This window comes from Heptranchias perlo, chromosome 14 (assembly GCF_035084215.1).
Source record: "Heptranchias perlo isolate sHepPer1 chromosome 14, sHepPer1.hap1, whole genome shotgun sequence".
NCBI lineage: Eukaryota > Metazoa > Chordata > Chondrichthyes > Hexanchiformes > Hexanchidae > Heptranchias > Heptranchias perlo.
This window is the reverse complement of record NC_090338.1, coordinates 8,797,966-8,812,665: the sequence shown is the minus strand read 5'-3', so window position 1 is coordinate 8,812,665 and position 14,700 is coordinate 8,797,966.

The window sequence follows — 14,700 nt, the reverse complement described above, 5'->3', positions numbered from 1 at the left end:
TATGATAGAGGGAAGATCATTGATGAAGCAGCTGAAGATTGTTGTGCCAAGGACACTGCCCTGAGGAACTCCTGCAGCAATATCCCAGGGCTGAGACGAGTGGCCTCTCAGCAACCACTACCATCATCCTTTGTGCTAGGTATATCTCCAGCCACTGGAGAGTTTTCCACCTGATTCCCATTGACTTCAAATTTACTTGGGCTCCTTGGTGCCACACTCGGTGAAATGCAGCCTTGATGTCAAGAGCAGTCACTCTCACCTCACCTCACCTCAATTGAAGGGACAGCGTCGCATTTTTGACAGCGCAATGTAGAGCCTCAAACAATAACTGCACCAACCTGTTCTTATAGCAGGCTTGTTTCTCTAAATGATTTGCAAGCAAAGTATTGGTAATTTAAAATGTTCATTACAAATCCCGGATGTTTATTTATATTTTTATTTATTAAAAATGTGTGTTTAATTTCTATATGTGCAATTTCATTATCATAAATAAATAGTGATGTTGGGGAAATAAATAGTGATGTCTTGAGGAGTGTACATATTACAGAGAGGGAGGTGCTGGAAGTCTTAACGCGCATCAAGGTAGATAAATCTCCGGGACCTGATGAAATGTATCCCAGGACGTTATGGGAGGTTAGGGAGGAAATTGCGGGTCCCCTAGCAGAGATATTTGAATCATCCACCGCTACAGGTGAGGTGCCTGAAGATTGGAGGGTAGCAAATGTTGTGCCTTTGTTTAAGAAGGGCGGCAGGGAAAAGCCTGGGAACTACAGACCAGTGAGCCTGACATCTGTAGTGGGTAAGTTGTTAGAGGGTATTCTGAGGGACAGAATCTACAGGCATTTGGAGAGGCAGGGACTAATTAGGAACAGTCAGCATGGTTTTGTGAGAGGAAAATCATGTCTCACGAATTTGATTGAGTTTTTTGAAGGGGTAACCAAGAAGATAGATGAGGGCTGTGCAGTAGACGTGGTCTACATGGACTTCAGCAAAGCATTTGACAAGGTACCGCATGGTAGGTTGTTACATAAGGTTAAATCTCATGGGATCCAAGGTGAGGTAGCCAATTGGATGCAAAATTGGCTTGACGACAGAAGACAGAGGGTGGTTGTCGAGGGTTGTTTTTCAAACTGGATGCCTGTGTCCAGCGGTGTGCCTCAGGGATCGGTGCTGGGTCCGCTGTTATTTGTTATTTATATTAATGATTTGGATGAGAATTTAGGAGGCATGGTTAGTAAGTTTGCAGATGACACCAAGATTGGTGGCATTGTGGACAGTGAAGAAGGTTATCTAGGATTGCAACGGGATCTTGATAAATTGGGCCAGTGGGCCGATGAATGGCAGATGGAGTTTAATTTAGATAAATGTGAGGTGATGCATTTTGGTAGATCGAATCGGGCCAGGACCTACTCCGTTAATGGTAGGGCGTTGGGGAGAGTTATAGAACAAAGAGATCTAGGAGTACAGATTCATAGCTCCTTGAAAGTGGAGTCACAGGTGGATAGGGTGGTGAAGAAGGCATTCAGCATGCTTGGTTTCATTGGTCAGAACATTGAATGCAGGAGTTGGGATGTCTTGTTGAAGTTGTACAGGGCATTGGTGAGGCCACACTTGGAGTACTGTGTACAGTTCTGGTCACCCTATTATAGAAAGGATATTATTAAACTAGAAAGAGTGCAGAAAAGATTTACTAGGATGCTACCGGGACTTGATGGTTTGACTTACAGGGAGAGGTTAGACAGACTGGGACTTTATTCCCTGGAGAGTAGGAGGTTAAGGGGTGATCTTATAGAAGTCTATAAAATAATGAGGGGCATAGATAAGGTCGATAGTCAAAATCTTTTCCCAAAGGTAGGGGAGTCTATAACGAGGGGGCACAGATTTAAGGTGAGAGGGGAGAGATACAAAAGGATCCAGAGGGGCAATTTTTTCACTCAAAGGGTGGTGAGTGTCTGGAACGAGCTGCCAGAGGCAGTAGTAGAGGCGGGTACAATTTTCTCTTTTAAAAAGCATTTGGACAGTTACATGGGGAAGATGGGTATCGAGGGATATGGGCCAAGTGCAGGCAATTGGGACTAGCTTAGTGGTATAAACTGGGCGACATGGACATGTTGGGCCGAAGGGCCTGTTTCCATGTTGTAACTTCTATGATTCTATGATTCTATGATTATTTAGTATCTAATAAATCAACTTAAAAGCATGTAAACTTTTACCCACATGGCTCCAAATTAGACATCTGTTTATATCAGTTCATTTTCACTGTTTGTTAAAAATAAACTTAAAAATAATTAACAATATTACTTGTAAGTCTTTCAATCAATGTTCACAGTTTGAATCTTTGGAAATTAAATGCCAGCTTCATATTAAAGGATAGTATGGTCAAATTCCAAGGGTACAGAAAGAACTGATCTGTGTGAAGGGATGTGCCTCATTATGGCATACTTACGGAGAAAATGTGAGGTGTAATATTGGTACATGAAATGCAGAAATCATATTACTTTTTTCATTTATGGATGAGCTTTAAACTAGCAATATGGGAGGAGGGATCTGGTAGCAATAACAAAAGTTTAGAGATGACAGAAACAGGAGATGAGTGTAAAGGTTAGACCAGGATAAGGAATAAACGTAACATAAACAGTCAAGTAACAAATGCAACTATTAACAAAGGTATGAAAGGACTTTTAAAAATAAAGTAAAATGAAAACTATTAAAGATGAATTAAACTGCCTGTACAACAATGTATACAGCGTCCAAAATAAAACAGGGGAACTGGAGGCAATAATCCGTAGTGACAAAACAGATGTCGTAAGACTAATTGAAACATGGCTACATAAAGAACAGGACTGACAACTAAATATTGCAGGTTATAACAGAATCAGAAAGGCTAGGGATGGAAGAAGGGGTTGAAGTTGCTGTACTATTTAGAGATAGTAGAAAAAAGGACATATCTAACAGAAGGATAGAAACAGAATCCATATGTAATGGAATAAAAAATAAGAAGGGATCGATCACGCTGATAGCGGTATACTACAGACCGCCTAATAGTGGAAAGAAGTTGGAGGAAGAAATATGTAAGTAAATATATGAAATGAGCAAAGGACAAAGAATAATAATAATGGGAGGTTTTTACTATCCCTAAATAAACTGGCAAGAAGATGTCGATAAAGGGAACAGGTAATGGATTTTTTTAGAATGTGTGCGGGGCTCCTTTCTTACCCAGCATGTATAAAGCCCAACAAGAGAAGAAGCACTGATGGATCTCGTAACGAGAAATTAATCAGAATAGATAAGAGAAGCAAGCATAGGGGCAGTAAGCTTGGCAATAGTGATCGCAACATAATAAGGATTAAGATAAAGATTGAGAAGGACGTCAGTAAGGCAAAGAGTAAAGTAATAAATTGGGGGAAAAAAACTGATTTCGAGGTGATTAAAATGGAACTAAAGAAAATAAACTGGAAAGATTTACTGACAAACAAATATATAGAACAGCAGTTGGAAACATTTAAAACGGTGATCAATAGAGTCTAGCAGGAATATATCCCACTAAAAAGCAAGACTAAACTAGCCAGTAGTGATACACCATGGATTAATCAGGAAATTAGGGCAACATTGAAACTAAATAAAAGGCATCCACTAAGTACATAAGCAACAAAAGAGAGGATGACAAGAGGGAATACGAAAAAAATTAGGAAAGAAGTTTAAAGAATTAATTAGGAAAGCAAAGAGAAGCTACAAAATTAAATTATCAACGAATATAAAAATAAATAGTGAAGTATTCAACCGACACATAAATAACAAAAGAAAAATCTGGATAGGGATAGCGTACCTGCTAATGGATACACACGATAAACTCACAGATAATGATAGCAGAATGGCAGAAAGATTAAATAATTACTTTGCCTCAGTATTTACCAGAGAGACCAACATGATTGGCACGGCATTCGAAGAATTCAAAAAATATATGAAGACATTTAAGATCGAAATGGGGGAAATCACGATTTTGTATTTTTCTTTCCAGCAATCTGATTGTTATTCTGGTGGCCTGGTTAAATTTCATCTGCATATCACACCAGTGCCTAAAACATAAATATTACGATGATTCCCTTTATTACTCTGCTTCTCCCGTTCGATTGTGTTTTTTTCCTTCTTAACATTAACCCGTTGCCAACCACCCTGGTTGCTGTCTTAGTTCTCTGTCACTTAACCGATAAGTTCTTCAATACTGCTAAAAGCATAACACGTTGAAAAAAAGCAGCTAGTCATTTAGCATTTGTAAATATTCAGGTTTCAAACTTGTACCCTTCATCCTTAATGCTTAAAAGTTTCTCTTTCTGAGTCCAAAACCAACCTTTCATTCTCTATGTAGTTACAATTTATTAAACTATAGCATTGACCAATACAAAGGGCACATAAATCCCAATCCTTAAATCTATTTTCCTCTCTTTCATCTCTGTTAACAGTGAGCAACATTCATCACAATGGCATCATCTGAATTATAATGTTGAAATGACGTCACATCTCTTCACTCTCCAGTGTCATCAACTGAACTCAGTAAAAGTACGAGTACCTTTTAGTAGACTTTCAATAATTCGCATATCATTCTCTGCTAAATCTTAAACCTTAAACTATTTTCCACTGATGTAATGGTAAAATGTATACTATTTACTATTGAAATGGTACTATTTGCTGTCCAAATAGATGTGACTCTATCTTCCCAAACTATTTTTGAACCAAATCAAGCAGCTCGTGTAAACGTCAAACAATATTTACATGAACTGTTTTAAAATTACGTCTAGGCGTAGTATGAATTTAGCTCCAGTTAACAGTAGATAGCAGTAGCTTATGTTTCAGCCAAGCAATGCCCGTGTGCAAGGATAGGTAGACGTATATTAAATAGAACAAGCTAACTGGCATTAATTAGACGTGGGTGCTTATTAAATTAGCATAATTGTACGGGTTAAGTTAGTCAAAACACACTCCGTCCAAAGACATACAAAGATTTATCAGGCTCGGCAGCCAACTGGGTTTGATAGTGTGAATGGAACGTTAATTATTGGAGAGACAGAAGGTCTGGAAGACATCTGGGGAGTATGGATAGGGAATACGTCCCCTTTGTAATAAATATGACAAGAGATAATGCATTAAACACTAGAGAATCGCAATGACCAAACATGTTGAAGGCCATCCTGAGTGCGATAAATCTAAAATACATTAGTTGATATGCAGACTAAATGTTAGCACCTGACTTAAATATTAAACAAGCTGACGTCACAAGAGCATTTACATAGTAGGTATTGCCGCATTGGACGCAGTAATTAACCATACAAATACAGGCTACACTGCGGTACTTCAGGAAGTACTGTGAGCCGTTGAGAAATTCCAGTTCACCCGCCTGGATAAACTCTACGTCTGTGAGTATGTCTGACGACGATTTCATGGTCACTGCATGTTTGGGTTGTATCAGTGTGTTTATCAATAACAGTTATTAATCAAACATCTTGATATATCCTGATCTTTGAAACTGCAATGAGATGAACGATAGTGAGTATCCACAAACCTCAACAATGTGTGCACTGCCTGGACGTAAGTTGAATTATTCTGCCCAGAAGAGAGCAATCTTACTCCGATGCGCACGCAGAGCTATTATCTTTAGACTTAATTGAAAATACGCAGAGATGGAGAAAGCAGAATGTGAACAGTGTTCACATTCAAATGCATTGCATTGGGGTTGAAAAATTGGTCAGGAAATCCAAGTGACCACGCCAGAGATGTTTTATATTTGGTTTGAGACTTCAATTATATTCAATGCGGTGCGCATATCAAAGAGGTGTGTTAGAATCTTTTCTCCCAGTTGTCAGATCGACTTTTTTAACATAGAATCAAATCACGCCCAGAATTTACACTACAACTTTACAGTCAGCCCCAAGTGGAAATTGCTTAGCACTCGTGATGGACTGTTACTGAATATGCACCTTTACTCTAAACCACAAACTCCCAGGTACTACTCAACCTGCGAAACAGCATGCCCGTTGCACTGGACGTCACCCATATTTCAACAACGAAATGTGGGATCAGCTACTACCATTATTAATCATGCATTTTCGTGTATTTCAGGCATTGGCGTTCTTATATATTCAAATTTACTTTTGTTATTTCACTGTGCGAGATCAGATTTAGAATGAAAATGTATACACAAGGATAAATTAGATTTAGCATGAAACTTTAATCATAAGACACATTTGCTTTATTTTCGATACATATAAGTTTAAGAGAGAGGCTATTAGATTCCCTGTTGAATCAATAGGCTAACTATAAATATTGAATTCTAGCTGACCTTGAAGCATCAGCAGTTTAATTAACTCTCCCCTTAGAAACATAGGAACGCCTTGAGATCATCCGGAGCCTGAGCATGAGACAGCATGTCTGCCACCATCAGATCCATCTTTCCAGCTTCAGGGGGAAGCAAAAGAGTGATGGCATCTTAATGATGGTTCGGTGTTATTACATGCTAATGATGCAACAAACTGATATTCCCTGCACAGAAAGTAATGTTGAAGAGGTACATCAACATAGTTCAGCTGTATGGTTAATTGGCAAGGTTATATTTTTAAATGTCAATTTAGGAAGTGTGTAACTCCAGTTAATGCCTGAGGCACGACACCTAAATGTGGAATGAAAATAGATGAATGGAACTATTAGTTACAAAAACAATCCAACGAGGCTACATCTGTGGAAGAAGTGCAGTTTGGCAATAAGGAAGTGTACTCCTTCAGTTAGATAGAGGTCAACTGTGAAAGTAAGGCAGCGAGGAGATAAAGATGTACTATTCCTTGCAGTTCGATAAAGGTCTATTGTTAGCGCTTGAAATACATCTTTTTGGAATCGTTCTAAAACTGTACTTCAGCACAATGATATGATTGACACAGGTAACAAGAGCAACGTAGGCTGTATGTTTCCGGTCTTAAATAGATGGACAGCTGGCAGCCTAATTGAGAGTCTGTGCTGCGGCATAAGAAAGCTGACAATTACTGTCAAGGCAGAAGATTTTCTAGTGCCTCCCAGATGTGGTAACTATCGAACTGTAAATTCTGCAGACATAACCTATTAGGTGAATAACTTCATTATACAACTATAATATTGTATGGATATGAAAACAGGTATTCCTTTGTAGAATCTCTTATATAATGTTTTAGTATGCGAGAACAAATCAAACACACTGCCATAAGGAGGAAAGATGGTGCATCCAAGCCTAAAGGTCGATAGATGACAAAGTAAATTGAGATTAAAATACAACAGAAAAATGAGCTTTATGTCAAATGTTACGTTTTGTTTCCTTCCTTCATGGGATGTGGGCGACGCTGGCAAGGCCAGCATTTATTGCCTATCCCTAATTACCCTTGAGAAGGTGGTGGTGAGCCGCCTTCTTGAACCGCTGCGGTCTGTGTGGTGAAGGTTCTCCCACAGTGCTGTTAGTTAGGGAGTTCCAGGATTTTGACTCAGCGATGCTGAAGGAACTGCGATATTTTCCCAAGTCGGGATGGAGTGTGACTTGAAGGGAAACGTGCAGGTGTTGTTGTTCCCATGTCCCTGCTGCCCCTGTCCTTCTAGGTGGTAGAGGTCGCTGGCGAAGAAGCCTTGGCGAGTTGCTGCAGTGCATCATGTGGATGGTAAACATTGCAGCCATGGTGCGTCGGTGGTGAAGGGAGTGAATGTTTAGGGTGGTGGATGGGGTGCCAATCAAGTTCGATGCTTTGTCCTGGATGGTGTCGAGCCTCTCGCGTGTTGTTGGAGCTGCACTCATCCAGGCAAGTGAAGACTATTCCATCACACTCCTGACTTTTGCCTTGTAGATGGTGCAAAGGCTTTGGAGAGTCAGGAGGTGAGTCACTCGCAGCAGAATACGCAGCCTCTGACCTGCTCTTGTAGCTACAGTATTTATGTGGGTGGTCCAGTTAAGTTTCTGGTCAATGATGACCCTCAGGATGTTGATGGTGGGGGATTCGGCGATGGTAATGCCGTTGAATATCAAGGGGAGGTGGTTAGATTCTCTCTTGTTGGAGATGGTCATTGCCTGGCACTTGTCTGGCGCGAATGTTACTTGCCACTTGTCAGCCTAAGCCTGGATGTTGTCCAGATCTTGCTGCATGCAGACACAGACTGCTTCATTATATGAGGGGTTGCAAATGGAACTGAACACTGTGCAATCATCAGTGAATATCCCCATTTCTGACCAGGTCATTAATGAAGCAGCTGAAGATGGTTGGGCCTAGGACACTGCCCTGAAGAACTCCTGCAGCAATGGCCTGGGGCTGAGATGATTGGCCTCCAACAATCACTATCATCTTCCTTTGTGCTAGGTATGACTCCAGCTACTTGAGAGTTTTCCCCTGATTCTAATTGACTTCAATATTCATAATTACTGGTTCAAAATCCTGGATCTCCCTACCTAACAGCACTTTGGGAGAACCTTCAGTCCAGAACCTTCAGTAGAGAAAACAATAGAAATCCAGGCAGAATGCAGATAGTGCAGGGGGTGGGGGGATTGAAAAGGGATATAAAAAGGACAAAGAGAGAGGATGAGAAAAGATTAGTGTGTAACGCACAAGGGAAACCGACAATCGTTTAATAACATATCAAAAGTAAAAGGAAAGCCAATTACATCAACAAGAACTTGCATTTAATTAGCGAATTTAATTTAGCACTTCACAGGACGGTTCTCAAACAAAATTTGTCACTGAGACACGTAAGGAGGTATTGGGACAGATGACCAAAAAGCTTGGCCAAAGCGGTAGGTTTTAAGAAGCGTCTTCAAGGAGGAGAGGTGGAGAGGTTTAGGGAGGGAATTCCAGAGCTCATGGCCAAGGCAGCTGAAGGCACGGCCACCAATGGTGGAGCGATTAAAATTGGGGATGGGCAAGGGGCAAGCGTTGGAGGAGTGCAGAAATTTCATATGGTTGTAGGGCTGGAGGAGGTTACAGAGATAGTGCGGGGCGAGACAATGGAGGGATTTTAAAACAAGGATGAGTATTTTAAAATTGAGGTGTTCCCCAACCGGGAGCCAATGTAGGTCAGCGAGCACAGGGGGGATGGGAGAACGGGACTTGGGGCGAGTTAGGATACGGGCAGCAGAGTTTTGGAGGAGCTCAAGTTTAAGGACGGTGGAAGATGGGAGGCCAGCCATTAGGACATTGGAATAGTCCACTCTGGAAGTAACAAAGGCATGGATGAGGGTTTCATCAGCAAATGAGCTGAGGCAGGGTCGGAGACAGGCGATGTTACTGAGGGTAGTAAACAGTGGGGAGGATAGTGATAGACTTCAAGAGGTTATAGGCAGGCTGGTGGCATGGGCGGACACGTGACAGATGAAATTTAACTCAGAAAAATGCAAAGTCGTACATATTGGTCGGAAGAACGAGGAGAGGCAATATAAGGTACAGGGCACAAAACTAAAAGTGATACAGGAACAGAGAAATCTGGAGGTATATGTGCACAAATCGTTGAAGCTGGCAGGGTAGGTTGAGAAAGTGGTTAAAAAAGCATGCGGGATCTTGGGCTTTATAAATAGAGGCATAGAGTTCTAAAGTATGGAAGTCATGATGAACCTTTATAAAACAATGGTTCAGCCACAACTGGAGTATTGCATCCAGTTCTGGGCACCGCACTTCAGGAAAGATGTGAAGGCCTTCGAAAAGGTGCAGAAGAGATTTACTAGAATGATTCCAGGGATAAAGGACTTTAGTTACATGGATAGACTGGAAAAGCCGGGGCTGATCTCCTTGGAACAGAGACGGTTGCGAGGAGATTTGACAAAGGTATACAAAATCATGAAGGGTCTAGACAGAGTAGATAGAGAGAAACTGATCCCATGATGGAAGGGCCAAGGAACAGAGGACATAGATGTAAGGTGATTGGCAAAAGAACAAAGGTGACATGAGGAAAAACTTTTTTTTTAACACAGCCAGTGGTTAGGATCTGGAATGCACTGCCCAAGGGGGTGTTGGAGGCAGATTCTTTCATAGCCTTTAAAAGGGAACTGGATAAGCACTTGAAGGGAAAAATACAGGGCTCTGGGGAAAGGGCGGGGGAATGGGATTAGCTTGATTGCCCTTGCATGGAGCCAGTGCAGACACGATGGGCCGAATGGCCTCCTTCTGTGCTGTAAACTTTCTATTATTCTAGGTGAAAGTGGGCAGTCTTGGTCATGGAGTGAATAAGTAGTCAGAAGCTCATCTCAGGGTCCAATAGGATGCCAAGGTTGCCAACGGTCTGGTTCAGCCTCAGACAGTGGCCAGGGAGATGGATGGAGTCGGTGGCTAGGGAACGGAGTTTGCGGCTGTAACCAAAGACTATGTCCTCAGTCTTCCCAATGTACAGTTGGAGGAAACTTTTGTTCATCCTGCACTGGATGTCAGACAAGCAATGTGTCAAATGAGAGACAGTGGAGGGGTCGAGGGTGGTGCTTGGGAGCTCGAGCTGGGTGTCGTCAGTATACGTGTGAAATCTGATGTTGTGTTTACAGATGATGCCGCTGAGGGGCAGCATGTAGCTGAGAAATAGGAGGGGGCCAACGATAAATCCTTGGGGGACTCCAGAGGTAACAGTGCTGGAGCGGGAAGAGAAGCCATTGCAGGCGATTCTCTGGTTACGACTGGATAAATAAGAAGGGAACCAGGCAAGCGCAGTTCCACCCATCTGGACGACAGAGGAGAGGCGTTGGAGGAGGATGATGTGGTCAACCATGTCAAAGGCTGCAGACAGGTGGAGAAGGATGAGGAGGGAGAGTTTACCATCATCACGGTCACATAGGATGTCATTTGTGACTTTGATAAGAGCCGTTTCAGTACTATGATAGGGTCGGAAAACTGATTGGAGGGATTCAAACATGGAGTTGCAGGAAAGATGGGCTCGGATTTGGGAGGCGACAGCACCTTCAAGGCCTTTGGAGAGGAAAGGGATGTTGAAGATGGAGCTTTAGTTTGCAAGGACAGATGGGGTAAAGGGTGTTTATTTGAGGAGGGATGCGATGACGGCAGATTTGAAGGGGAGGGGGTCAGTAACTGAGGAGAGGGAACCGTTAAAATATCAGCTAACATGGGGGCCAAGAAGGGAATTTGGATGATCAGCAATTTAGTGGGTATAGAGTCGAGAGAACAGGAGGTGGGTCTCATGGTCAAGATGAGCTCGGAGAGGGCATGAGGGGTAATAGTTGAGAAACTCGTGAAAGATGCAAGTTCAGAGCTACGGCAGGGAGGACCGTAGGGGAAATTTGACTTTTGGGCTCGGGGAAGGGAAGGAAGCAGCAGAGGCAGCTGAACGGATTGTCTCAATCTTAGTGAAAAAGACGTCCATGAGTTCCTCACATTTTTCGTTGGAGGTGAGGGTGGAGGGGGCAAGGTAAAGGGGTATAAGAAGATGGGTTGTAGTCGAGAAGAGAAGCTGGGGGTTATCTTTGCATTCCAGGATGATCCTGGAATAGTAAGCAATTTTGGCAGAGGAGAGCAGGACCCGATAGTGCTTTACGTGGTCTAGCCAGATATGGCGATGAAAGGCTAAAACAATTGTGTATCATGAACGTTCAAGTCTGCATTCCTTGGTCTTAAGGGAGTGAAGATGAGGGCCAATACAGGGGGAACGACCAGGGTGTATGAGAGTAATCATTTTAATGGGGACAAACTCATTAAAGGAGGAGGTGAGGGTATGATTGAGCAGATCGATATCTCTAGAAATGTCATGGTGAATGGAGGAACAAAGGCGACACAGTTGGGAATTTGAAAATGCCATTGTAAGTGACCTGGCGGAGATTATCTTTTCCAATGGCAAACAAAGAAGGAAGTGAGGTTGGGAGGGGGAAGGGGAATTGGGTGGAGAGGGATACAAGGAAACGATCAGAGATAGCCTTATCTGTGATTGATACGATGGGAGTAGAGGCCACGTAAGATGGCAAGATCGAAGAGATGGCCGTGAATCTGGGTATGGGAGTTTATATGGAGGGTGAGATTAGGGGAGGATAGTAGGGCAGTGAACTCAGAGGAGAGAGAGCATCATGAGTTGCGATGGAGGTTGAAATCACCGAGGATGAGTAGTCGCTCAGTGCAGAGGCTGAGGAAGGAAAGCAGTGAAGATATCTCGGAAAGAAACTTGGTGTGGGACCAAAAGGTAATGTTCTTGTGGAGCTAGAGGGCATGAATGAGGTACTGAACGAATATTTTTCCTCCGTCTTCACAAAAGAAGAGGATGTAGTTAATATCACAGTATAGGAGGGACGAGTAGAGATATTGGATAGGATGAAGATAGAGAGAAAGTGGGTGCTAAATAGGTTGGCATTGCTACAAGTTTACAGTTCAGCCGCTCCAGATGGGATGCCTCCTAGGTTGCTGAGGGTAGCTAGTGTGGAGAGATCAGAAGCTCTGACTACAATCTTTCAATCCTCCTTGGACATGGGATTGGTGCCAGAGGACTGGAGGATTGCAAATGTCATGTTGTATAGTTATGTAAATAATTCGGGCTCTGGTGAGACCATACCTGGTGTACTGTGTACAGCTTTGTCCTCCTTGCCTAAAGAAGGATATACTCGCATTAAAGGAGGTGCAACGAAGGTTCGTTAGATTGATTCCTGGAATGAGAGGGATTTCTATGAGGGGAAGTTGAGTAGAATGGGCTTATATTCTCCAGAGTTTAGAGAAATGAGTGGCGATCTCATTGAAACGTATACAATTTTTAGAGGGCTTGACAGGGTAGATGCTGTGAGGCTGTTTCCACTGGCTGGAGAGTCTAGAACTAGGGCGTCATAGTTTCAAGATAAGGGATCAGCCATTTAGGACTGAGATGAGGAGGAATTTCTTCACTCAGAGAGTTGTGGATGTTTTGAATTCTATACCACAGAGGGGTGTCCGTGTTCAGTCGTTGAATATACTCAAGGCTGAGATCGATGGCTGTTTGGACACTAAGGGAATCGAAGGATATGGGGAAGGCCAGGAAAGTGGAGTTTATATAGATCAGCCATGATCTTATTGAATGGCGGAACAGGCTCGAGGGGCAGCATGGCCTACTCCTGCTCTTATTTCTTATGTTCTTATGTTCAAAAAATGTGAGAGGTATAAACCTGGCAACTATCGGCCAATCAGTCTAACGTCAGTGGTGGGGTAATTACCAGGTTACCAGGGACCATTGTCAAGAACAAAATTAATTCTCACTTGGAGAAGCATGGTTTAATAAAGGACAGCCAGAACGGATTTGCTAAAGACAAATTGCGTCTGACTAAACTGATTGAGTTCTTTGATGAAGTAACAGAGAGGGTTGATAGGTAATGTAGTAGATGTTGTATATATGGAGTTTCAAAAGGCATTTGATAAAGTAGCACGTAACAGACTTATGTGGAAACTTGCTATTAATACACATGGTATTAAAGGAATGGTGTTAACTTGGGTACGTAATTGGCTAGGGACTAGGAGACAGACAATAGTGGCGAATTGATATTTTTTCTGACTGGAGAGAAGTATGCAGCAGCGTCCCCCAGGGATCGGTATTAGGACCATTGATTTTCTTGCTATATATAAATATCCTGGACTTGGGTATAGGGAGTACAATTTCGAAGTTTGCCGATGAAACAAAACTTGGTAATGTAGTAAATTGCGAGCAGGACAGTAGCAGACTTCAGGAGGACTTAGACAGATTGGTGAAATGGGCAGACACATGGGAGATGCAATTCAATGTGGATAAGTGTGAATTGATGTACTTTGGGAGGACCAACATGGAGAGCCAATATGTTCTAAATGGTGCTATTTTGATGGGGGTGAAAGAGCAGAGGGACCAGGGGATGCATATTTACAAATAGAAAGTGGGAGGGCAAGTCGATCAAGTGGCTAAGAACACTTATGGGAGAGTTCGGTTTGTAACTAGGGGCATTGAATACCAAAACAAATCACTGCTGGAGCATTGTTCTGGGCACCACGCTTTAGGAAGGATGTCAAGGCCTTGACGAGGGTAGAGAGGAGGTTTACCAGGATGATACCAGTGATGAGTGACTACAGTTATGTGGAGATTTTGCAGAAGCTATGATTGTTTACCTTATTGCAGAGGGGACCTTGTAGAGATATTCAAAATTATGAGGGGTTTTGATAATGCAGGTAGGGCGAAACTGTACCTGTTGCAGGTGGGTCGGTAACTAGAGGTCATAGATTTAAAATAATTGGTAAAAGAGCTAGAGTGGAAATGAGAATCCCTACATGGTCAGTTTTCGGTAAAATATTAAAATGTCTACGTGGCAAAGAAGCAGAATGCAAAATGGTTAGAAAGGGTTAATTAGTTAGTAACTGAGATTGATACAAGTGGCCTGGCTCTCCTGCTGGGCCATATGTTTGCTTAGTCAGCAGGCCTGCATTGTCTTATCAATGATAGGTCTTTGATGTGAGTCAAGGACTGGTCTGAATGTCTCCATGTTTATGGCAGATCAATATAGGTAACGAGCTTAGCCAAAGTTGAAAGACATTCCAGGTTGGGAGATAAGGAACAGAAGGAACAGGGAAGAACATTCTAAGTTGGAAAGTGAGGAAGTTATCCCCTTTGATGTCTAACAGCAGCATGATCAGCACATGGACGATTTATGATTGGCCGGAAATAATGTAACCTCGCATGGCAACCTATGCCCGGCTTATGATTGGTGTTGACCCTCGTTAAGTATGTTCCAACCCTATTCATCTG